This window comes from Pteropus alecto, unplaced genomic scaffold, assembly GCF_000325575.1.
Source record: "Pteropus alecto unplaced genomic scaffold, ASM32557v1 scaffold75, whole genome shotgun sequence".
Lineage (NCBI taxonomy): Eukaryota > Metazoa > Chordata > Mammalia > Chiroptera > Pteropodidae > Pteropus > Pteropus alecto.
In genome coordinates, this window is record NW_006440638.1 from 18,447,627 (window position 1) to 18,471,060 (window position 23,434).

Here is a 23,434-nt window from a genome sequence, read left to right on the forward strand (position 1 = left end):
TCCCTTTCTGTCTTGAAAGGTTCGCGCTGAGAAGTCCGATGATAATCAAATGGGTTTTTCTTTATAGGTTACCGTCTTCTTTCCCCTGGCTGCCCTGAGAATTCTGTCTTTGTCGTCCATGTTTGATAATTTTAATACAACATGTCTTCGAGAAGGCCTTTTTAGGTTGAGATAATTGCGTGTCCTGTTGATGTCTTCAGTTCCAAGCTCCAGTTCATTCCTTAGATTTGGGAAATTCTCATCCACTATTTGTCTGAAAATGCTTTCTTGTCTCTGCTCCTTTTCCTTGCCTTCAGTAATGCCCATTATTCTTATGTTTCCTCTCCTGATGGTATCAGCTAGTTCTTGAATTTCTCTTTCATTATTTTTCATTCTTTGGTTTCCCTCTTCTTCCTCTGATTTATTTCTAGGTTTCTGTCTTCAATATCTCTGATCCTTTCCTCCATTTGTTTGACTCTATTTCCTAAGCTTGTTATTTCATTTTTCAGCTCTTGCAGTGTGTTTTTTTTAATCTCCAGAAGTTCTATTTGGTTCTTTTTGAGAGTTTCAATCTCCCTGCTCTGCTCATCTAGTTGTTTTTTCAATTACTGAAATTGTTGATATGACCTGTTTTGGAACTCCCAGAGTTTTTTCAGAAGTACCATCCTGAATTTAAGCTGCATATTTCTCTGTCTTTGAGCTTATTTTCTGGATATTTTTCTCTTTAAGTATAAGAGGAGGAACAGGTTCTACAAAGGAAAAAAAATGGGCTGCTATCCCAAAGGCAAGATTTTATGTAAATGCCGAGCAAGAAAACATAGAAGATGATACAACAGAACTCTTAGTTTGACTTTAAAAAACTTTAATGCATTTATTTTTTAAAAATAGGGAAATTATCTCTTTCTCTCCATTAAATGAGTTATTCATTTAAAAAACATATATTGACCCAGGCATAGATAATCGCTTTCACTTCTCAGAGAATATGAATTGTGTCCATGATTTTGACCAAGTGTCTGCAATATTTTATTAAATGATTTTCATCATTCTGGGTAATAAACAGGTGATTTGACTTAGCAGAATACAAGTGCTATTTTTAATTCTTAGTGCACTCTTGAGGGCTTCCAAATAATAATAGCATCTTTAAAAGCTTTGGATTCTCCACAGAGCAATAAAATTGTGCTGAGTATTGCCTGTGATAAATAACACATCTCCTTTGTCTTCTCTTCCATATTCTTGCTTGAGAAAGATCCAGATTTCCTGACGTTATCTGAGGGTCGATTGGTTAATGAAGGTCAATACTTTTTTGCCTTACATCACATATTTCATTGTGTTCATATTCGAGTAATGAGAATGTGATAGGTTTTTAAAAATGTTAAAAATCAGGGAAAATAAAAGCATGAACACATCATTAAGAAACGTAATTTAAACCTTTGTTTTCTAAAATGGAAATAGCTTAATTTCTTTTCTTATCAGTGGAGTTCAGGGCTTGAGGAACCAAGATTTTCCCTGAGATCTTGCCGCATACTCCTAGGGTGATACAATAAAAAAAGGAAGTTGTAAATACCTGATAAGAAACTCAAAGTCAAAAAAAAAAAAAAAAGAAAAAAAAGATTTTGGCGGTCTAATAGAATCTCACAGAGTTCAGAGCTTCTGAGAAGGTAGGACCCTGGTATACACTCAAGGCTTTTAATTGAGGCCCTGAATAGCTACATCTTAGGATAAGAGCAAACTGGAAATATATCAGCCTCAGTTGAATCAAGATGATCTGTCTTTATTCTATATTCGTGCCAAAAGAAAATCAAAACAATTTTGGAGAAAGAGAACATGGTTCAAATTTGTACAATTTTCCATAAACAATGTATCTGTCATTTACTAAAAAATAAATAGGCATACCAAGAAATAGGAGGAAATGACCAAAAATTAAGAGATAAAAATAATCAAAGTAATAGATCCAGAAGCTTTAGACCTTAAATAGTCTTACTTCATTAGTAAGGAAAAGAAAGATTCTTTGGTAGTCTCCATGGAAGAGAGTCACTGTTCATTCTCAGAAGCCCCAGCAAACTTTTCCTCTGCTTCACTGGCTTTCTTTAGATTCTGTGTCCTTTCCTCAACCAATTACTTGGCTGGAGATCTAGGATTCACCAGTAGGTTTAAGCCCATCAGGCTCCATTTTAATATTTGGGGGTGAGATTTAATTACATTATTAAGTCTATTTTTGTATATGTTGGAATTCTTCATACCATAAACCCTGACAAATAAAATATATATAAAATTAGAGTAAAAAGCACCAAAAACACAGAAGGTGGCAATGGAGCGTTGGGTAAATGAGGTTGAAATGATATAAAGTCCTTATCTAGTCCATATCCAGTGAGTGGTCAAAAGATTAATTATGATAGTTTCAAATAAGAAACATTTTAGTTTCTAGGGTAACTATTTAAAGAATGCATAACTAGTAAGCTGAGAGAGAGGGAAAGTAGAATAATAAAAACCATATTCTTTAATTGAAGACAAAATAAAGAACCAAGAAGTGTGGGACAAATGAAGAACATATTAAGGTGGCGAATGAACACATATATTACAGTAATTACATTTATATGAAAGGACTAAATTATTCAATTTAAAAACAAAGATTATCAGACTGTATTATAAAAACAAGACAATTATATGCTGAATACATGAGGCATACTTAAAATATAAAGCCATATTAAGTTTAAAAGTATATAAAAAAATACCATGCAAACACTTCACAGAAAGATTCAGTGTAGCTATATGTATGCATACAAATGGCACAACCCTATAATATTAAAAAGTAAGCAAATAATATTACTAAAAGGAGAAATATACAAATCTTCCAATTTAGAATTTTACCATATTTCTTTCAATAATTGATAGAACATGCAGGAAAAAAAACAATAAACATAGAAGATTTAGATACCTCACTTAACAAATATGACCTAATTGTAATGTATAGAACATTGCACCCATCAACTGAAGAATATATATTTTTTAATTGCACAAGGAAGATTTAGCAGTAGTCCATATTCCTAGACATAGGCATTTCTTACCAAATCTCAAAGGATTGAATCTATAGAGTTTATTTTCTGATCACGGTTGTATTAACCTGAAAATCAGTAACAGAATGATGAGAGAATTCCAATATTTGGAAATTAAGTAATACTATTCTTTCATGTGTCAAAATAAATAATCACAATGAAAATTAGAAATATTTTTAACTGATAATGAAAATGTAACGTATCAAACCTTGTGGGTTGTAGCTAAAGCAGTCCTTATAGAAAAATTTATAGCTTTAAATTTTTACATTAGGAAATAAGAAAGGCTAAATGTTAGTGATCTAAACATCAGTCTCAATAACTCAGTCCGGGTTTCCTACAGGAAGTACGTCTAGGCTGAGATTTCTGTATCTAGCAGTTCTGGTATGGTGAAGAAATTGAGGCAGGAGCACCTGTGTCACTTTTAGTTAATTGAATAAAGGATCTGTAATTGCTTTGTAGTGAGTAGTCTTTTTATGGCTATGGGTGGAAAAGATGATGCTTTTTCTGGCTCTTGTTTGCTTTGTCTGATTTCTTTGTATTTTACTGCTTTTATCTATGAACGCTTGCAGAGCCACATGAGAATTATCTCCACTCAATTTAGTATGAGCATACCGTAGTTTATTGTGCCTCACTTTATCGTGCCTCACAGATGTTGTGCTTTGTACAAATTGAAGACAGGACCTGCCACCAGCAAAATGATTACGACTCGCTTTATTGCGGTGGTCTGAACCATATATGTGAGGTATGCCTGTATCTGATCTTGAAGAGATATTTTTAGAAGATTAGCTGAGATGTGTTTTGTGTATGATGGAGTATATTTAAGAGTCATGCAGAATCCCAGTTTTGTAGGAGTGACTGCCTATGACTCTGTCTCTGTGAACTGTTTTCCCACCCAATGGGCTGGCACCTACAGCCGTGCCTGCGCAATATGACTCTCTGAATCCGGAATATCTAGAATTCACTCTTTGTTGGATACTGACAGCAGAGGCCCGTGGCCTAATATTGCCGGCAAATTTCGGTGAAAATCAGGATTTCTGTTATTACACAGCTAAAGTTGAGAAGCAGCATGAGCTCTGTTGCAAGCCCTTTTCTTCTAACTTCTTGTTTCACACCTGGTCAGCTTCACACCTTTAATTACCTGCCTGGCCCCTGTAGGTGTTTAAATTGGTAATACCTGCCGTATAGTTGGGATTAGACCAGGTGTGGACTGATCTTGGCATCAGCTGGGTTAATCAGATTTTTTTCTCTGGTCATTTTGAAGCAGTGCTCAGGACTTACTTGGTTTTCATTTAAGCTGCAAAGAGATAACAAATATTTGGTCTTGTCAATGCCAAAGCAGAGAAAGCACATGTAACGACAGAGGCAATAGGGTGAATATTTCAGAAAGTAGAGACACAAGAAACTGTTGTCCCAGAGAAAGTGAGTGCATTGATATTGGTTCTGAATGATTTCCCACTTCCTGGTCTGTTTCCTCATGAGGTTGGCTATACTTCCTGTCCTATGTGCTATGAAATACCTCTCCTACCTCTAATTCCTCACCCAGGAACCCATTTGACTTGAGCTCCTCTAGTGGACTTTTGTTTTTTTGTAACTAAATGAATCTTAATTAAGAGGCTTTCTCATGGATTTTATATTTGCTTGAATAGAGAAATGGAATTTAGGTTTCCAGTAATTCATCATGAATGCTCTAGTTGGATTAAAACAAAATCTTATAATCATTGAGTAGGATATTCGAGTGACCTTTAGAAACCTGTGGACTACTCTGCTGAATTAGCAGAACAAGATCTTGGCGTCATTGAGTAGCATTTTGATCATTAGAAACTTCTGGGTTCAAGACTTAAATCGACATAATGAGATTTTATAGTGATTATGAATAATCTGGAAGGTTGCCTAGCTGGCTTCTTAATCTCGATGTTTAAAAAAAAATTATAATATAATGTTTTATATTTACGAAATGATATATTTGGAGTATAATAAATTAAACACTGAATCTACAATCTAATTTAGGAACTATAACACTGCCATCTATCATGTGTTCCTTCCCTGACTTTCCATTCTTGCAGTAACCATTATGCCAAAAGAATTGATGTAGTAGATGAATTTTTCACTCATGCTCCCTTTGCTTTGCTTTTCTCTATAAAATCATTTTGTCACATATTATAGATCCCTAAACAAGACATTTTAGTTTTTGAGTGTTATATAAATGGCTTTATATGATATGTCATTGCTTCCCAACTTCACATCATGGCTTACACTGAACTTGAAAATATTGTACAGTGCCTTTGGATAAATAATATCTATGTCTCACCATAGGACTCTGGCCACTCCAGCTACTATTCACCTTCAGAACTAAGGGGATCAGTGTGTTAGGATGTGTATAACCTAGTTATTGGGGTATACTACTTGGAAAGCACTACTGTACATAGTCTTCTACACATGCTGTTTCCCTTTGATTTTATTGTGTCTAAGCTTTATTCCTGTAGATCCATGTGGTCATTCCTTTTTACTGGTGAATAATATTCTTATGTGAACATATGAGCATTTCTCTCTTATTCTATTTAGATTTCTTCTTTGCTTTTCATTTACGGTTGTGATTAAACCAGCCTACCATGACTAAAGAAAAACTGCTGAATTTGATTTAGTGTTGTCTCAGGATTCAAAGAGGTGCTTTTAAATTTTGGTTTTAAAAATCTGTTTAGTTTTAGATTAGCTCTCAGAGTATATGGCAACAAGAGAGAGAGTTAATTTGATCATTATATAAGACACAATTTTCTTTACTTACATTATTAAGACAAAATAGCAATATGTGCCAGTGAATCTACCTTCAGATCAGTGGAAATTTACTTAGGCGAGTAAACTAAGGAGTACTGAATTATGAAGATTTTACACTGGCATTAATGTTTTTGATATTTAATATGTATTGGGATCTGAAATGAACTATACAGTCTAGTTCAGCAATGGCAAATATATTTCACTTCATGTTCCAAGTCCATTTCATTGGTAGCGTTTGCATGGGGTACTATTGGGAAAGTGTTTTGAGTCCATGTCACGGTTCTTTAGGTAAAACTTCAGTGATCAGTTATTGATGTTTGCCCTGGGTCTGCATAATGGGAATAAGGACATATATATACTACATATTTGCCTTCCATAATCTAGTGTCTCCATTCTGCCTCTCCTTCTATGATTATCTTGAAACCATCTTGATCATCTCAATGTTTTTGAATTTGTAGCTTACCCCTTTTGGAAAACCAAATTCATAATTACATTGAAAAGTCAAACAGCATCACATAGTTGTGCTCTTCTCTCTGGCCATTAATTATGGTCTCTAATTACCTTCACCACAGGATGCTTCTCTTACAAATACCCAAAATATTCCACTCCTTTGGTAAGGCATATTTTAATATCATTATTGAGCCCCAAACTGGAAAATAGATAAAATGCCTTTAGTAGCCTCAGTTTCAGGGTTTTGAACTCAGGTTTCTATAGATACATCTCGTCCACTACAATTAGAGTAACAAAGCTTCTGTTGACTTTCCAGGGCCTATTAAATGTTATTTTAAGATAATATCTTTTCTTGTCCTTCATCTATGAATATTTGGTCAGGAAATGGTCATAAAAAGCTTCAAATCCCAATTGAATAATGTGTTCTCAAAAGTAGCTGCCAAGTGTAAATACCACTGATATACATTCATGCATATGATAGTATATAAATAACCTGAAAAACATAGCAAAGGTCAATCAATTATGCATATGTCAGGATGCTTTCCATTTGGATTGAGTCATTTTAGCAAATGACATCATATGTCCTTTAGAGTCTATTGTGAAATGTGGCTTTAGTCGTTATATGTTGGTTTCTTCTCTGGGTTACCAGAATGGCAGTGGTAACCCCATAATATATTTATTTATTATATATTATAATAAATAAATAAACTCTGTGGGAGCTGATTTCATAATTAGTGTATAGTGATGAAGGCTTCTTATTCTGTAGAAAACCTTTGGGCCTCATCCACCAATTTCTCTTTTCTTATCCTTCTTAGTTGATATTTTAAAGAACTTGAATGCAAAAAATTTGAAAATGAGCCAGATGCTCTTTATATAACTGCAGTGGATATCTTTCCATGAAATTGTCAGCAGGGAATCAATACTAATAAATCTAGCACTCTTCTAATCTCTTTTAACTTTACCACTGTTCCTCTGGAATATGGCTACTTGGATCCTGTAAGTTTGGCTTATGATTTCTACTTGATCTGATGGGGAGTGGTCACACCAGATTGCCATCCGCTAGAGTGACTGACAAGATGAGCTGTTGTAGAAGATGGGAAGGGATGTTGGCATTTTCCAATAGGAGCTGAATTTAGCTTATAGACCAAGTGATAAAAGGAGCTGCCAAGTTCAGTCATTTCTGATTAGTCAGGGCTTGAGGAAGTAAATGTTACTTGACAGAATTTAATGTGTGATTTTTCCCTCCCTTCAGAATATTTTGGAAATGGTAAAAAGTTATTGACTTTTTTTTTTTTTTTAAGTAGGATGGCTTAGAATCAAGAGGGACTTAGAGTCGAAATTGCTGTCCTGTTTTATAGGCATTTATAGTTGGAATCTAAGTTGGTTCAGAATCCTTCGAAGGAAGAAGGCTTCAGTATCCTTAGCATTAATGAAAGGAAACAGTCCTTGTCTTTAGGGAGTTTATAGTCTAACAGAAAGACAGATATGCAAATTATTACCACAGTATAAAATGATAGCTGTTCTAATAGAGGTATGTGAGATGTGTGTAAATTCAGGCAGTATTGATTTTTGGCACTTATTTATATTATCCTTTACTTATTTGGGCCCTAGATAGCTGAGAAACATGCCTATATTTATTATTATCAAGGTGTATTGAGAGTGGACTTTTACCTTTCAAGATGACTACCTTGTGTTTTGGTGATTTAGAGGCAAATGCCTTGTTCTTGGAATGATACTTATTATTTTGTACACAACCCAAAGCCTTACTTCATTTTGGTAAAACTCCATAGGCCCCCAGGGACTATCCTTTGATTATGTCCACATGAACACCAAAACATATGGCTAAAAGGTGAATAAATAGGTCAAGTTGTAATTGTTCCTTGTGGTATCTACCATTCGATTGCAAGGTCTTGTCTTCTTTTCCCCACTATCGTGGTTGGCTGAGATTATAGTCTGTGGTCATGGATCAATGAGTTGATTCATTGTGGTATAGATAGCACAAAACGGGGCCTGTTAGTCCAATTTGCCCCTTTTAATCAAGACAAAACTTTGCCACCCAGAAGACTTCTGCTTATGTTTCGTTGTATAGAATTTATCCCTAGTTGTAAGAGTGCTGGAGAGACGGGGTTGTGAATGGAGGCTGGATTGACCAATCAATGTTTTCTAAACTTTCAATCTTATTATCCAAATATAACCATTGTCGATAAATGTGATAATCCTATACCTACTGTTTTTGCAATGTGTTTTTACCTCTAAATAATACCATGATTTTTTTCATGTTGTTATATATTCCGCTACATAATTTTTAATGTCTACATAGTATTCCACTTTACAGCTATATGTAATTAATTTGAACAACTTTTTTTTTAAAAACAAAATTTCAAACAAAATTTCTTTTGTTTGAAATTTAGGATTTTAAAATTTTATTCTCATAACTAGTGCACTTGTGTACATCCTTGTAGCTATATCTTTTTCAGAACTACCTTGACCCTTTTTCTTTCTTTTTTTTTGACTCCCTTTAAAAAATTTCTGCCGGTAACAATGATATAAATAGATAACCAGATATTTAGGTACTCTCTTTAAACAGAGTCTTGAGAAAGGAATTCTATCATATTTCAGATAACTTTGATTATACATAAAAGATGCAAAATAGCTTATTGATTTTGCAAAATCAGAGAAGCAATTGATAAATTCAGAAACAGGATAGGGAGGAGTTATTTTCTGATGGAATCAATTTAATCAGTTTGAAATGACTTCATGTCTTTTATAGGTCTGGTTAAGGTGATCTGGCAGTTTGCAGATATGTTAATTTTCAGAATTCCTTCTGCCTGAAAATATATTTTCATCTGGCATTGTGTTTCTTTTTACACAAAGGTTGTCAAATGAAAGTGTGAAGATAGTTCATCTCACAGCTCATCTGTCAGAATGTATCGCAGGCATGTTGAGGCTTAAAGCCTAGCATCCACACCAGCTAAAAGCAGAGGTTGCAGAGGTTTGGCTTCTAGGGAAGTAAAAGGGAAAATGCTGACACCGGCCCCACGCCTGCCATCATTACTGTAGTCTTTGGGAGGGGATTAATGGGGCCTTCCCTTGTTTGAGAACTAACAGTGGAATAGCAAAGGCAAGCATAGGGCACAGAGTTCTGATACTTGCTGAGTACATTACCTCTTATAATAGGGTTTTAAATGTCAATGCTTTTTCAAATATATATATGAGGAATTCTAATTGAGCAGCTGGCCCATATGCTTAAACTATATCCCACTATGTGTTTCTTTTTTTTTAATGTTGCAAAATAAGGTTAATTTTTATGGTGGATATTTTATAGTCTGCTTTCTGTTATGTGCCAGACAAATTGAGGGCAATGGAAACTGATGGGTGGTGAAGATAAAAGAGCACTGTTGACCTTTTGGTAAATCATTCATCATACTGCTTCATCTGTAAGTGGTTTTATGGTTGCAGCTCATATTTGCTAATCACTACATTTGACTCTCAATCTACAGGGGCTTATTGTTTTCTTGTAGATTGCCTTTTTCTTTCTCCCATTCCCTCCCTCCCTCCCTCCCTCCCTCCCTCCTTTCCTTCCTTCCTTCCTTCCTTCCTTCCTTCCCCTCTCCCTCTCTTCTTTCTTCCACACATTCACACATTCATGCATGCAGTCATTTGATAATCGTGAATACCTATCATATACCAGGCACTTGTTTTAATTTTTTTTTTTTTGTTAGTATAGCTATTTCATTACCTATTAGTTCCTCCACCAGAGGGGGCTTGTGGACAGAGAGAGCCAGTGGAGATTCACAATTCAGTTATGTTTTGCTTCTCATTATTGTGACTTATAAGTTTCCTCCTCAGTAGCTGAGATGAACTTTAAGCATTCCATTCATCTAGTCTCCTTTGAGTCTTCTTGCTCCCAATGAAATTAAGTTACATGATGACTGTTTTTGGCAGTGGCCGTAGAATAGAATAGTTAATTGGTATTAGTAGTCTAGCACTAGGATACTTTTTGGCTTTCATGTTGATCAGAGTCCCATCATGGAGAACCCAAAGGAGAAGGCAATAGTAGCCTCTTAGTTCAACCCTGGGTCTAATACTAGAAACTGTGGAATGCATTATAGTGGAAGCTATATCTGTATCTTGGACCTAAAGTGGGTCCATGGCTGGGCATCTGATAGAATTCAACTCACCAACATAGTGAATATCTACAAGCTCTTCAGTTCTTGATCTCTCTGCCTGACTGGCTATTTCCTAGAGTTCAGAAGCATGGTTAATATAGAAGGCCCCCTTAGGGCTAAATCAGCCTACCAGATATGGAGGCCAGAATAGACATGTCCTAGCATCTGATCTAGGTGAGGACACCATGGGGCAGGAAAATAATTTTTCTTCTACTCTCCTAAGTTTTGGCTGGTCTAATAATCAAATTAACATGAGACAGATTAACAGAAGAAAATGACCAAATTTGTCACATATGTATGGATGGAGGTACCATAAAATTATGTTGCCCAAAGACAAATTGGGTAGATGAAGCTTATATGCCATCTTGAGCTAAGGAGGAAGGAGTGGGGGCTGTGGTTTGGACTTCAAAGGGATAGTAGGCTATTCACAGGTAGATGAGAAGGAGCAAACATTTGATAAACAAATTCTTGCCAGGCTACCCAGAAACAGTGGGACACAGAAGGGAGTCTAACAAACTGATTTTGCTAGTTACTCCCTGTCTGCCACACTTAGTTCATATTATGCTAAGGTGATAGTCCCTTTAAGCAGGTTTTCATATCTAAATTTCTTTAGGTAGGGAGAGGAAAGTAAAAGGATCTTCTTGAATTTTCTTAAAAATAACCAGCTTAAAATAATCAATATCCCCGCAAGGGCAAATTTTGGGATGGAAAAGTCCATTCTCCCTCAACATTTAAGAGAAACATCCTGCCTTAGGACCAGGAGAAACTGGCCTTTGTCCACTAGGCCAGTTATAGTGCTATACTGATTAGCCCCACAGGGGTTGTTTCTTAATTATGTATTTTATGGTCTGTTAAACTAGGGACTGTGTCCCCTCTCTGGGGACAAAGAATATTTGGATATTTTGATTGCAATTAAATGGAAATTGGGGACACTTAAGAAACAGAAACTAATCAAAAGTTTTTCACTGTTCCTTTATTCCCAAATATAGTGTCAAGCAATATCCAGATATTACCAGCAGTCTGCCTGTCCCTTGCCTGAACCCGGAAATCTTCCACTGGGTGAGTGATACTAGGCCCCACGCTGGCATTGCTTATTTGGTTGATGAGGTCAGATTGACAGAGCTGTTGCTGGTAAGTTTGCAGCCAAGCTTCTAAGGCCATGAGGTGGTTCTGGAAGTCTGTGTGAGTGGTGGTGTGGATGGACCTGAGGGGAAGTGATCCTTTTTAAAATTTTTGTTAAGGCACAAATGATAGGCAGCCAATCAAAATACTTTTACCTCATTTTTCATAACAAAGAACAAATTTGTTTATATTCCTTTATAGAAACACACACAAATAAACAAGAAACATGATTTCTAAACAACAGCATCTTTTAAAGAGGAATGTTCAGGAGTTAACAGTTTTCCTTCCTTTGATAGAGATAGAAAGCCAATCTTTGGGGAAGGGACACTTAGGTCTCAGAAAAACAGGCAATAGTCATAATATGTTAACACAAGTTGCTTCTTATGAGAAGGAATAATTCTTACATGGTGACATTTTATACTTTTGAAGGAAGTTTTTTAAGTATCTTCCATAACAATATGGCATAGAAGTTGGTGTGGGAAGAGGCGGAAATAAATTAGGATGAATTTTTGGAATCTTTATTGAAAATGTGAGCATAACTTCTCTCACCTTCCTGTTCCAGATCCACAAACTTACTGAGACATGCACCTACGCTTACCCCTTTTCCTTAAGATTCAAAGATTAAGAAGGATTTTCTGTGTCTTCACACTCATTTCAGAATGCTCTGTTTACTCTTCTGCACCATACAATATGGTAACTACTAGCCACATATGACTGTTTACACTTAATTAAAATTAAACAAAGTGAAAATTCAGTTCCTCATTTCAAAGTCTCGATAGGCCCATGTGGCTATTGGCTATCTTAGTGGACAGTGTAGATGTACAATATTCCATTATCATAGAAAGTTCTGTCGGACAGTGCTGCTCTGATATTCCTGGCTGTTATTGCCTCCTTGTCACCCTCTCAGGCGGTAACTGTTTTTTCTCAGTGTCTGGAGTGGAGTCAGTATCGTCTTTCATCCTCATCGTCACTTCACAACAAATTCTTTTCTCATCATCCACCGAAGCACTTTTAAAGCACATACCATCAGACTATGCCGCTGCCTACTCCCTGTGCACGTATTGAAGATTTTTACCTCCTAGCACATTTTCTAATGCCCATCACTCAGCTGCCATCATTCTTGGTAAAAACACCCACATAGAATACTTATACCTGTCCTCTCAGTCCTTCGAGTTTCTCACTTAGAAACGTGTCTTTCTCTACCTCATGGTCACACCCCAGAGCCATACCTCAGACCAGTGGCACTCAACCTAGAAAGTACCACTCTCTTAGGGGTTATCTGCAAATATAAGGAATGCTGCTGGTGTTTAGAGGGCAGGAGTTAAGGATTCTAAATGTCTTTCAGTACATGAGACAGTTCTACACGATGAAGAGTCATTTCATCCCAAATGCCATAGTGACCTTGTTAGAAAACACTGCACTAACCTTCAAGTTGTGTTTCAAAGCATTTCTCTCTGACCAGTACCTCTTGCCTTTCCAGGGATGCCATCTCATGTGATGCTAGCATTCCTACTCCAACAGTTCTTTGATTCCTTGGGGCCTCCTGTCTATTGACTTACTGCTTTTTTTTGCACTATTCATCATCCCTCTCATGCCCTCACTTCTCTCTTTACTCAGTTTAGTTGCTATAGTTAGTCTCTCCTTTGCTCATCCTCTCCCTGCCATCCTCATCTGGCAAAACTCTGACCCTCCCTGAGCTTTCTGTCTACCTTGGGCCAGAATATGGATGAATGGAGAACACAAAACTATGTTTAACTGCCTTACTTTAAATTTTTGTCCTCAAGTTTCAAGTGGATTCTCTGCTCTTTTTGGCAATCCTACTTCATTGACCTAATATTTCTACTTTCTGAGACAACTATTTTACACCTTCCCCTTTACCTCAAATCTTCAACTCTCATTCCCAGTTCTCTCACTCTTCTGATTCCCTCACTTCTTATTTCATTGGGGAAATAGAAACAATAAGAGCAAACTACCTCATCTCCTCCAGCAAATCTACCAGTCCTACCTGTTTCCATATCCACCATTCTCATCTCCCTTTCTGGTATTCTGCATGGACTATATAAAACCCCACAGCAGCTCCCCATCTTCCTCAGAATTACATCCAGTCTTTGCTATAGCCTCAAAGCCCTTCAAGATTTGGCTTATGCTTTTTTTTCTCACCTCATCTCAAACCACTCTCCTGCCTTCTCCCTGTGGTGTGGTCTCACTGATTTTCTTGCTGTTATTTATATGTGTCAGGCTTATTCCCACCTCAACATCTCTGTGTATTTGCTGTTGTGACTGTCTGGAAGTCTTTTCCCTTAGATACTTCTATGCCTTACCTCTTCATCATGCTCAGGTCTCTCCTCAAATGTCATCTCAAAGAATCCTTCCTTGACCACCCTTCCTATAATAGCTTTCCTCTACCATATCATTATCTCCTTTCCCTGCTTTATTTTTCTTCACAGGACTAATCACTATCTGACATCATATTATAAATTTGTGTTCATATGTTTATTGCCTGACTATAACTTCCATGAAGGTTAGGATTTTGCTTGTCCTGTTTGCTGTCATATACTCAGTGCCTAGAAAAGTGTTTAATACTTACGACTTATTGATTAAGTATTTAGCACATTTTTGACAAATGAGTAATGAATAAATAAAGTATACTGACTACCGCGACAAAGGCTCTTTTAATTTGGCATGCCTTTACCACCCTGAGCCATATGATAACTCATTTCTCTCACCATTGTTCTCTATTTGAAAGATTGGGAAACCTGTTTTTGTACATTGTCCCATAATATCATTTGGCTTTCATTTGATGTAAACACATAATTTACATATTAATTTTGCCTTTGTTCTTTTCTCATTAGCCCATAGCAATTAAAATAGACCATTACTCTACCACACTATGAGTTTTTATGATGTCATATCAAAGTCTCCATTAATTAAATATCTTAATAAATTAAAGCTTTATTAGATGACAGTATCTTTCAATTGCAAATCATCATCACTGAAGAGCATAATGGCAGATGTGGGACAATTTTAGCATTAGTACATGCCAACCTAACAGCCAGATGTGCTTACTGACACATTGAAAGTTAAAAGCTGTCACTTTAGGTGATCGTTTGGTGCCAGTTACACTGAGAACAGAACAGAATTGATGGGGGAAAGAAAGACAAACTCAGGCACTGCTATTGGAAAACACAGCTCAATTATCAGGTTGTCATTTAGATTCTCTAGACTGTTAATTGGATAAAGCCACAAATTAAAAAAAAAATTCTCACAGAATGTTTGGAGCTATGAGACTATGTCTTTGGATTTCAGTTTGAGAGACAGTGACCTCCAGGGTAAAGTTCAAATTTGTAGGCTCTCATTTAACTGGAAGGTGAATTAGAGTAGAAAGTAATAAAATGAAATCATGAAGAGAAAAAATATTAATGCAGTTATCTAGGCAAAATACGATGAGAGTCTGGGACAGAGAAGAGATATGTATGAAAGGAAGAGGCAGAATGAGAGCTGCGTCAAGTAGAAATGAATAAAGAAATAATGGAGAGAAGGAAGAACAGAAACAACAGAGGTAGATGACAAATGGCATCTTTTTAGGTCCATGCTATAGATAAAGAAATAGAATCATGGATTAGCCACCCCATTTGGGATTTTGTGTGTGTGTGTGTGTGCATGTCATTTATTTAAAGATTTATTACCTTATATCTTTAAAAGAATATAGTTTGTTAATGTGTTTAAATGACTTATTGAGAATAGTTAGATTATGAGTCTAAGCTAGATACAGCAATGCTTGCTGTGTTGTGCAGTATTGGTAAATTTAGATGATTCGTGACTTTTGGGAAATCGTAGATAAATATGATGTTTGAAATAGGCTAAATATACCAGGAATCATATTAAATATAAAAACGATTCATTTTATCTGTGAATAGACAAAGATTCTTAAGTTGAATGGGGAAGGGAAAACAGCTATATTCTTTTTACGAACTGTTTACAAGGGACGCACTTATTGAGGATGACGCCATGGGAAGATTGAAAAAAATGGATGGAAATTGATATAATATACCATGCAAATACCTTTCGAAAGAAAGCTGGTGACACTATATTAATATCAGACAAAATGTGCTTTAAAAAGTATTACAAATGCAGTTATTATTTCATGATCAATAACAATTCACCAGGCAGATATGTTAAACTTGAATTTACATTACCTAGTAGAATAATTTAAAAATATATGAAGTAAAAATTGGCAGAATCACCTTGAGGTATTGAGAACATGGGTAATAATAATCAAGGAGTTTTAAAATATCTCTCTCAGACACTAATAAATCAAGTAAACTAAAAAAATTAGAAAGGATAAAGGAGATTTAAATAACATAACTGATTAGCTTGATCAAATGGACATATATAGAACTTGAACTCCACTAACAGAAGATATATATATACATAGAAAACCCTACCACTGAGAAAAAGAATTAGGAGACCCCAAACCGATAGACATCAAAAACTCCATGCATTTGGAAACTCAAGATCATATTTCTGAATAATTCTTGAGTCAAAAAGAAGTGACGATAGAAATAGATACTTTATTTTAAACCTTATGGGATACAATTAAAGAGGTACACAGAAAGATATTTATAGATTCACAAATGCATATATTAGAAATGAAAGAAGACTGATTTTTAGTGAATTAAACATTCAACTGAAAAGGTGTAAATAGAAGAGCAGAGTAAATCAAAATAAAGGGAAGAAATAATACAAAATATTATGAAAACAAATGAAATGGAATATATAGGAATAGTAGAGAAGATTAACAGAGTAAAAGATTTTTTTGAAAGACTAAACACATAAACATCTGCAAAATTAATCAGTGACACAAGGTCAGGGGTGGGGGATAGGACATAAATAATATTAGAAATGAAATGAAGACTAAATATAATTATACTATAGAATATAAAAGGTCAAACATATATAATGAATAACTTTATGGTAGTATACTTGAATATATGCATTCTAATAAGAATGCCCAATATGCTTATAATATATACATTCTAAGCTCATGTTACAAGAGACTATGAAATATGATGTCTAGCTGAGTTGAGTAAGAGTCTGGTTTCCTGGAATAGAAAATTAATCATTCATATAACAGATACTTATGTACATCTGAAATTGTGCTGGTGTTAGCTTATATTTTCATGAGGGAGGTGGATATTAAACAACTCATTACAAAAATAGATATTTACAATTGTGGTAAGTGTAGTACAGGAAAGGTTAGAACATTTAACAGGGAACCTAATCTTATTAGGAAAAAGGGCAGATTAGCAAAGGTTTCCTGAAGAAGTGACATTTAAGTCATGATCTAAATGGTGAGTAGGAATTTTCAAGGCTAGGAAGTGGTATTGGGTCCAAAGACATAGATCATAGAATAGGAGAGTAGAAAGGTGTGAGATTCAGTTTCTGCAATTGCCGTTGGAATAAGGTAACGATTTGTATAAGCCAAATACATTAAATTCACAGATCTCTGTAAAGTGCAAACGTATTTTACCTCATTAATAGCATTATGTAAATGTTTATAAATGTAATCTGTAGACAAAGTGTAAAAACATGGATGGAGAGTAAATAAACCAACTTCATTCAGAATACTGATTATTTCCAGAAAAGGGAGAACAGAGGGGGCTTTTGCATTCATCCCTTGTAAATGACGATTCCCTTCCTGAAAGGAAGTATACAGTTAGCCACAATTGTGAGTTTGCTAATTTCCTTACTTAAGTGTTGGCCTTATCTGGAATGGGGCCCTCAATTATAAAACATCAGGCAGAAAATTATGGAAGAGAAACTTAAAAATACCGTTCTGAAGGGAGTAGTAGTTTAGACAGTATTACTCAAATGTGGAGAGGAAGTTGCCAAAATTGAGAGTAAGGGTTTAGAACTGCACTGTCCAACACAGTAGCCAGTAGCTACAGGTGGCTATTGAGTATTTGAAATGTGGCCAGTCTGAATTAAAATGTGCTGTAAGTTTAAAATACATGCCAGATTTCAAGGACTATTAAAAAAGAATATAAGATACCTCAATAATATTTTTATATTGAGTACATGTTGAAATGATAAGATCGTGGATATGTTGTGTTATATAAAATATTATTAGAATTAATCTTATTGTTTCTTTTTAAAGTATGTGGCTACTAGAAAGTTTAAAATTCAACATGTGGCCCACAATATATTTCTATTAGACAATTGTTATTTAGAAACTTTATAGCAATTTGGCATTGCCATAATAACCAAGTTCATTTTTTTTTTAAGGCGAGGCAACCCTTGGTTGACCGGCATTGCCACAATAACCAAGTTCATTTTTTTTTTTAAGGCGAGGCAACCCTTGGTTGACCTCACAGATTGCAAGGACCTTTTCATTTTACAATCTCTTACTTTTTTTTTTTTTACGCCTATAGCATCTAATCTTCCTAGGTGGTCTCCCATCCAAGTACTAACCAGGCTCAACCCTGCTTAGCTTCTGAGATCAGATGGGATCGGGCTTGTTCAGGGTGGCATGGCTGTAGACTCCAAGTTCATTTTTTATTGTATTTTGTAAATGTATCATCTACCCATACACACTGGAGATAAAAATGTAGTTGTCTACTATTCCATCACAAATAGTTTGCAAAGCACCGCTTTAAGCCATTTATTTCTTCCAAAATGGTTTAGCCACTGTGGTTATTACAGGAAAATACATATATTGTTGATTTCTCAGAACTCTGTTAAATATTGTAAGAAAGTTAATGTTAAATTGATCTGACCCTCTGAATATGAAAAAAGTGATTGATAAATATGTTATTACATAACCCTCAGATTTGCTTGTATTTATTTTCAGTTACGTAACTTGTATATTGGAGTTGGAGAGAATATAATAAAAACTATGGTAGAGAATACATTTTAAAAGAGTTTAATTGAAGGGTGAGTTTGGCACCAACTAGTGGTTATTTTGGGAATTAAAAAACAGGGTGGAGAAGCTCATAGTTCAAATTAGTTACATTTCATCATTGTTAATATACTTCAGTAATTGTCTTAGGTTTTGCTCTATAAAATTGACTTATTTTTTGTTAGAATGGGCTAGACTTAACATGGGGCTTAGAGTTTGACACAAGTGAGCTTGTGATTTACAGGGTAATTTTCCTCATCAAAATCTGGGCAGAACCATCTATTTTAAAACCAATATTTATTTTACAGTGGGAAGATGGAACAGATTAAAGGAGCATAAAACCATGATAAATTACCCAATCTTTATCCCATAGAAAATCTTTTAAATGGCTCTTAAAGTAATGGCAGTAAAACCGTCTCATAGGGTTTGTATTTGGATGGTTTTCTAGCATATGGTATAGTCATGTAGATTAAAATCTAATTAACAAAGAATTTATAAAATTTCAGATGTGGCTTGCATGATTCTTAAAGTTCAATGTGTTTGTTTCTTAGCCAATTTTCTGAGTCTTGCTCATGAGTAAAGGGAATCCAATCTAAAATACTTTGCTGTTTTAAATCAAAGACCCAAGAAATAAAATCTCTTTTAGTCTTTTTTATTTAACAATCAATTTTCATATTAAATGTTTAAGAACATGTATATATATGTTTATTGTAGGATATTATGCAAGAAAGGAATTTGCAACATCTTATTTTGTTTGATTTGGTTTCCATTAATGTCTTAGATTATAATAATTTCTATAGCTAAAATTTTTGGAGCTACATTTCTCTAATGGTTTTCTTTAATACTATTCTAATGATAAGTGAAGTTATATCACATAGAACCTTTGGGCTGATTAAAAAAATGCTGAAGGGTAGACAATATTTGAAATGACAGAGATCTGCTTGTAGGCATGGTGAATTTTATAAAGCGGAGTCTGTGTCCTATAGTGGAATAGATATTCTATTGTGGTTGGCATACTATTGCAAATGTTCTGTCTCTAGCTAACTGTAGACTCTAGGTTGGCAAACTTTTTCCGTAGAGGATCAGAGACTAAATATTGTAGGCTTTCGGTAGATCTTTGTTTCAACTATTCAACTCTGCTGTTATTGGGTGAAAGCAGCCTTAGGCAATATATAAAGGAATAGGTGTGTGTATTCCTTTTGACCAAACAATTCCATATTTAAGAATGTTCCCTAAGGAAAATAATCAGAGGCTTTGGCAAAGAAGTGAGTACAAGAATATCCCTTATAGTATCACTTCATGACATGGAAAGCTGCTATGAGCCTTGGTTAATTAAAAGAAAGGCAACAAAACAGAATTAAAGTGTGATCCTACTTTGATATAATGTGTGTTTGTGTATTAGGTTGGCTGGCACATGTGGAATTACTGATAATCAACTATTTATCTGCAAAGTGGAAATTTTATAGGTCAAGCTAAGATGTATACATAGAGACTGAAAGATTTTCTGTGCAAAAGAAATAAAATAACTTTTTTCCTACTCTTTTTATGTGTTCATTTCTTACAATGAACATATTTTAATTCCACAATGAGAAAAATAATGCAGGTTTTTTTAGAACAAAGGAAAGACTTTGCCTTACAAATTGTGGTTACTCAGCAGTGGAAATGCAAATGAAGGCAGGCACAGGTAACCGTTTGGGGGATATGGGCTTGCTGTGAGGAACTTGGAGCATTTCTTTTCTATTGGCAAGACCATTCCTGTTATGGCAGTGGATCCAGAGAGCTGCAGCCCTTGAACACTGTGTATTCTCTTCCAGTGGGGGCTCTGTCCCCCCACCCCCCACCATCCCCATGTTGTTTAACATCGTTTTGTCAAATGAACTCCTCTTGTTCAGATTCCTTAAAATCAAATTGCCGTCTAATTAGGATTTGGCTTTGTATGGAGTACATCTTCAGGAAAAGAATGTACTGGTCATTCTGACGTCTTTGTGACAGTTATATTGCAAATTCTAGACTTCTACTTTGACATTCTGGTTTTATGTGTTGGCCTTGTGAGCTTGTTTAATGAAGTTCAGCTCCTGAGAAATGGATTCCGTACTGTGTTGAGAACACTAGGGCCCAGAATACCAACACACTGGTGAAGGAACTTCCTGAGGTATTGGTGACCTTTAGTTGGGCCTCTGTGTAGGGAGCCTACTATCCTTCCCCAGACAGAATTCTACATCTCTGCACAGTAGGATGCCTGATTCTTTTCCTGTTTGAGAATGTGCCCTTTTCTAACACTTGAGTTCTGCAATTCTTTTATTTTTCTCTTTTAAGCCCTACTCGTTCTGTTTTCCTCATTGCTTCTTGTCACTTGGCAGAAACACAGTGGGAAGAGACTGGTACACAGGAGACATTTTTGATGCTGGTATTTAACTTTCTCGTGGAGTTTTTGTTGGATGACATTGATTTCTGTGCAAAAGGTGCTCTGCTTTGAAGCTGACGTAGAGAAATAGAGTCCCTCAGGCTTACTGTGAGGCTGGAATCCCCCTGTCCCAGCGACAGGGATCAGCATTTGTGTGACACTGTGGGACATGCCCCTTAATGCCTGGAGCTTCTCCCAGTGACAGCGTGAAGAAAAATCAGCGGACCATTTCTTCACCTGAGAGAGGCAGACATTTTGTGAGCTCATATATTTTTCTCATCACTCTAAAATCGCATTTTACTGTATTTTGATACAAATGTTCAAACTACACATTAGGGATAATTTCTGCTTCATTTGGAGCACAAGTCAGAATGATTGTATCTCCGTTAGAGGAAATGAAGAGGCCTCAGTGTCCGATACTACTTCGTTATAGAGAAAATATTTTCCCAGTAGGCAAAAGTTACTGGCTAAATACAGTCCCAAATTATAGATCATTTCTACCAAGAACACTTATGTCAGCTTCCTTTTTCATGAATTAATGTGGGTCTGTGGAATTTACATTTCTTACAAAATATTTACCTATTTTCCATTTGTAGCAGGTGAAAGACAATCCTAATTCAAGACACATTCTTCTGTCACTTTGGAGGCTGATTGGGCATGAGAGTTCTTTGTATTTAAAAAATAAATCCCCAAAGTGATTGGTAAAACTGCTTGCAGAATTTGAGGTTACGCATCTTGAAGAATATTGAGGTCCGTAAATTTAAAAGACTTCAATTCACATAGTGTCGACTGCATCACTTTGCTTAGCAATACAGTTCAGTCATTTTTTTTTAAGTCAAGTGAATACATTTTGGCCTCATCAATGAAATGTATCAAGTAGTGAATTGATGTTAAGAAAAATAACATTCCATTTTTCTTTGCATCGGAAAAAATGAAAATTACCCTCTTTCTCTTTGAATTCATGCTATGAAAGCTTATAAATTTTATGTTAAACATTTAGATGTTTATGTGAGGGGAGCTAAATTTATTAATCTGAATGCTACCAAAATGACAATTAATTTTAGAAAATTATCAGTCAGCAGACATGCTGGGTCTAGAATAAGTTGATTCATTTACTATAGAGCAATAATGTACATTATAAAAAATCAGGAGATTGTCACACAGAAAGGGGAAAAATGAATGTAGATCAATAATTTAATTTAGCTCTGACCTAGCTCAGTTCTCTATAGCATGGTTCATAATTTTTCAATGAATAGACCCTTAACATTTTACATACAGTACCTCAATTTTGTATTGATCTTCTCTAATGTATTCTTCATTTCACAGAAGGAATAGCATATCTCAAATCTTTAACAAAACACATTGTGTTGGCTTGTAAATGTTAACCAAAATATGACAACCTATTAATGTTATTTATTCTGTTTTCAGAACCACTTTTTTTCCTGGCTAAATAATTTAAAACTTTAGAAGAGTAATGGTTAATACATGAATGATGATTTGGAGGGCAAGTTCATGCAGTTCTCACTTAGTTAATAGATTCTTAGTCTTTCTGCATTTCTTAATTGCTTATTAAAAGTGGAACCCTTGATGTACTATGTATAGTGTATATTTATTCTGTAGAACATTATTAATTTTAATGGAACTAAGTGGCTGTTTGGACAAGGGACCCTAGCTATTCATCAGGAGGCAAGTGATTGACTGACTTTCATGTTCATTAATTATTTAAGAAATTTCAATTATAAGGTTCGTTAACAGTAGAAGAAAGGTTTTTTAAATTGATCTACACTTATATACATATTTGCACAGTTTAGTATCATATTCATTTGTTCTTTTAACAAATATTTAACACGTGCTATGTGCCATGCACAGATAATTCAGTGATGAACAGGGCTATCAACCCCTATCCCCATGAAGCTTCCAGAGCAGTGAGTAAAACAGAAGCGTATCAGGGTTTTGATACACTTATGGAACAGTTTAGGAGACTCAGTTTTGCTTGACTCCACTATACACGGAAAATGATTAGTCTCTGCACAAATTTCCCGTTTCCTGGAAATTCAATCTAGCAAATTCTAATTGCCGTCTGAGAAAATATTTTGTTTAGAGCTGGAAAAGACCGGATAAATCGTTCAGGGGCTGCACCCTTGTGTTCCGGGCCTCGGCCTAGGCACATTCAACACCTGGAGGAACGTGTGCTTATTCGTGGGGTCATTTCTGGAGAGGGCGGATTGTTTGAAGCTTCTTCCAGATAATGAACTGATGCTTATAACTGTCTGTGTTCTCTTTAATGGTTCTAGTTTTGTGTCTTGGACAAAAATCACAAAATCTCGCCCATTATTTGAAGCACTTATCTTAATTTTCCATTCATTTATGTCATCTTTTATTATGACTCTGTTGTCCCATTAGATGGATGTACCCTGACAGCAGAATTGTGTCTGGTTTTATTCACCATTATTCCACTAGCACTATCATAGCATGAGGGAACGAATGAACGAATGTTTTGTCTTATTCTAAAAAGACTTTAGGGAAAAATACATGGATTAAACCTTACCTATTGATCCATTAACTATTTGACAACAGTTGTCATGGT

General features: G+C 35.4%; 1 protein-coding gene and 1 pseudogene across 4 annotated transcripts in view; one reads left to right on the plus strand and one right to left on the minus strand.

The window, feature by feature from the left end:
* The window catches only part of FHIT (fragile histidine triad), a 1,286,618-nt gene that overhangs the window by 227,693 nt on the left and 1,035,491 nt on the right, over window positions 1–23,434 (plus strand). For 3 of the 4 annotated variants that reach the window (XM_015593668.2, XM_015593670.2, XM_006917499.3), the window contains exon 3: window positions 11,413–11,482. The gene's annotated coding sequence lies outside the window, so the exon portion shown is untranslated. The other variant, XM_025050766.1, reaches the window with a different exon arrangement.
* LOC112484373 lies at window positions 17,968–18,086 on the minus strand (annotated as a pseudogene).